The sequence below is a fragment of the Eumetopias jubatus genome, unplaced genomic scaffold, assembly GCF_037043125.1.
Source record: "Eumetopias jubatus isolate StellerSeaLion01/CBP00866 unplaced genomic scaffold, mEumJub1_p1.0 scaffold_4, whole genome shotgun sequence".
NCBI lineage: Eukaryota > Metazoa > Chordata > Mammalia > Carnivora > Otariidae > Eumetopias > Eumetopias jubatus.
Genome location: NW_028274810.1, coordinates 1,483,746 through 1,487,794, shown reverse-complemented (window position 1 = coordinate 1,487,794; position 4,049 = coordinate 1,483,746).

Genomic DNA, 4,049 nt, shown 5'->3' with positions numbered 1-4,049 from the left:
ACAAGTCTGGGTAGGACTGACAGAATAGAAGGTGGTGGTCAACTGAGTGTGAGGGCGAAAAATGGGGAGAAATACAGAATGACTACAGAGTTCCTAGCCCAAGACACTCAAGAAGGGTGATGTCACTGATATGTGACAGAAGAAAAAATACTGCTGGGGACATATTACAATGCATTCAGTTTGAAGCTCTTAGGTTTAAGATGACAGGGACATTTAAGTATCCAAGTAGAGAGATGATATAGGCAGTGACGTATAAAGATCTAGAAGTATAAAGTCCAAGGTTGACAGTATCCTGCAAAGAGATAATATACTTTTATAGGAGTGAACACACTGTATATGGCATATGTGTGATATTCCAGGGTAATAACCATGATTTAAAAAAAAAAAGGTAGACCCCTCCCCAATTTGGGATGATATAAATTTTTTCACCTCTAACATCCTCTCCTTTCACATTCACCACAGTATCTCAAAGGCTACCAACAATCAGTTATCTCATAGGTAGGTTTCTTCAATACTGAGAGATGGAATTCACAGTAACCAACCAGGTGACATTAAATCTTAGCTGGGTACTCTCTTCCCCCCCCCCCGATTTAATTTTTATTTATTTATTTTTTCTTTTTTTTTTACCATATATATATATTTTATTATGTTATGTTAATCAGCATACATTACATCATTAGTTTTTGATGTAGTGTTCCATGATTCATTATTTGCATATAACACCCAGTGCTCCATTCAATATGTGTCCTCTTTAATACCCATCACCAGGTTAACCCATCCCCCATCCCCCTCCCCCCTAGAACCCTCAGTTTGTTTCTCAGAGTCCATAGTCTCTCATGGTTCATCTCCCCCTCTGATTTCCCCCCATTCATTCTTCCCCTCCTGCTATCTTCTTCTTTTTTTTAAAACATATAATGTATTATTTGTTTCAGAGGTGCAGGATGGGAGGGATGGGGTGGTTTTGGTGCAATTGTAAATGGGATCGACTCCTTAATTTCCCTTTCTTCTGTCTTGTGGTTGGTGTATAGGAATGCCACTGATTGCTGTGCATTGATTTTATATCCTGCCACTTTACTGTATTCCTGTATGAGTTCTAGCAGTTTTGGGGTGGAGTCGTTTGGGTTTTCCACATAAAGTATCATATCATCTGCAAAGAGTGAGAGTTTGACTTCTTCTTTGCCAATTTGGATGCCTTTTATTTCTTTTTGTTGTCTGATTGCCGTGGCTAGGACTTCTAATACTAGGTTGAATAGCAGTGGTGATAGTGGACATCCCTGCCGTGTTCCTGACCTTAGGGGGAAAGTTCCAGTTTTTCCCCATTGAGAATAGATTTGAATTTCCCTGATGGCTAATGATGATGAACATTTTTTCATGTGTCCATAAGCCATTTCTATGTCTTTCTGAGCAGTGTCTGTTCATGTCTTCTGCCCATTTTTTGACTTGATTTTTTGTGTTTTGGGTGTTGAGTTTGAGAAGTTCTTTATAGATCACAAAAAGGGAAAAGAGGAGGCCAGGGAAAAACAACTCAGAATCCATGAAAACAGAATCAGAGAAATATGTGACACCATGAAGCATTCCAATGTCAGAATTATTGGGATCCCAGAGGGGGTGGGTGAGAGAAGAGGACTAGAAGATGTATTTGAGCAAATCGTAGCTGAGAACTTCCCTAATCTGGGGAATGAAACAAACATTCGTGTCCTAGAGGCAGAGAGGACCCCTCCCAAATCAAGGAAAACAGGCCAACACCCCAGCATGTAATAGTAAAACTCACAAATCTTAGAACCAAGGAAACCATCTTAAGGGCAGTTAGGGGGAAGAGATTCTTTATGTACAGAGGGAGGAATATCAGAATAATGTCAGACGTATACACAGAGACCTGGCGAGCCAGAAAGGTCTGGCAAGACGTATTCAGGATACTGAACGAGAAGAACATGCAGCCAAGAATACTTTACCAGGCAAGGCTGTCATTTAGAATGGTTGGAGAGATGCAGAGCTTCCAAGACTGGCAGAAGCTGAAAGAATATGTGACCACTAAGCCGGCCCTGCAAGAAATATTAAGGGGGATGCTATAAAAGGAGAAAGACCTGAAGAGTGATATAGAAAAGAAATTTAAAGAGACAATCTATAAAAACAAGGTCTTCACAGGCAACATGTGGACACTTAATTCATATCTTTCAATAATCACTCTCAAAGGGAATGGTGTAAATGCTCCCATAAAACAGCACAGGGTTGCAGATTGGATAAAAAGATAGGATCCATCCATAAGCTGTCTACAAGAGACTCATTTTGAACCTAAAGATACATCCAGACTGAAAGACAAGGGATGGAGATGCATCTTCCATGCCAACAGACCTCAAAAGAAGGCTGGGGTAGCAATTCTTATATAAGACAAATTAGATTTTAGGCTACAGACTGTAGTTAGAGACACAGAAGGACACTATATCATTCTTAAAGGGTCTATCCAACAAGAAGATCTAACAATTGTAAATATCTACAGCCCCAACATGGGAGCAGCCATCTACATAAGCCAACTGTTAAGCAAAACAGAGTCATATTGATAATAATACGTTAATTGTAGGAAACCTCAATACTCCACTCTCAGCAACAGACAGATCATCTAGGCAGAAAATCAACAAAGAAACAAGAGCTTTGAATGACACACTGGACCAGATGGACCTCAGGATATACACAGAACATTCCACCATAAAACAACAGAACACTCATTCTTCTCAAGCACACATGGAACTTTCTCCAGAATAGACCACATACTGGGTCACAAATCAGGTCTCAACTGATACCAAAAGATTGAGATTGTTTCCTGCATATTCTCAGACCATAATGCTTTAAAACTGGAACTCAATCACAAGAAAAAATTTGGCAGAAAGTTAAACACTTGGAAGCTAAAGAACACTCTCCTCAAGAATGTTTGGGTCAACCAGGAAATCAAAGAAGAACTTAAACAATTCATGGAAACCAATGAGAATGAAAACACATTGGTCCAAAACCTAAGGGATACTGCAAAGGAGGTCCTAAAGGGGAAATACATAGCCATCCAAGCCTCACTCAAAAAAACAGAAAAATCGCGAATTCACCAACTAACTCTACACCTTAAAGAACTAGAGAAAAAGCAACAAACAATGCCTGCCACTCATTAGAAGAGAAGTAATTAAGATTAGAGCAGAGATCAATGAATTAGAAAACAGAAACACAGTAGATCCGATCAACGAAACTTTGAAAGAATTAATAAGATCAATAAACCATGGGCCAGACTTATCCAAAAGAAAAGAGAAAGGACCCAAATTAATAAAATTATGAATGAAAGGGGAGCGATCACGACTAACACCAAGGAAATAGAAAGAATTATTAGAAATTATTATCAACAACTATATGCCAATACTGAGCAATCTGGATGAAATGGATGCCTTCCTGGAAACCTATAAGCTGTCAAGATTGAAACAGGAAGAAATTGACAACCTGAATAGGCCAATAACCAATAATGAGATTGAAGCAGTGATCAAAAAACAAGAGTCCAGGGCCTGATGGATTCCCTGGGGAATTCTACCAACCATTCAAAGAAGAAATAATACCTATCCTCCTGAAGCTGTTTCAAAAAGTAGAAACAAAAGGAAAGCTTCCAGATTCATTCTATGAGGCCAGCATTACCTTAATCCCCAAACCAGGCAAAGACCCCATCCAAAAGGAGAATTTCAGGGGCACCTGGGTGGCTCAGTCGTTAAGAGTCTGCCTTCAGCTCAGGTCATGATCCCAGGGTCCTGGGATTGAGCCCCGCATCGGGCTCCCTGCTCAGTGGGAAGCCTGCTTCTCCCTCTCTCATTCCCCCTGCTTTTGATCCCTCTCTTCCTATGTCTCTCTTTGTCAAATAAATAAATAAAATCTTTTTAAAAAAGGAGAATTTCAGACCGATATCCTTGATGAATATGTATTCCAAAATCCTCAACAAAATCCTAGCCAATAGGTTCCAACAATACATTAAAAGGATCATCCACGAGGACCAAGTGGGATTTATCCCCGGGATGCAACGGTGTTTC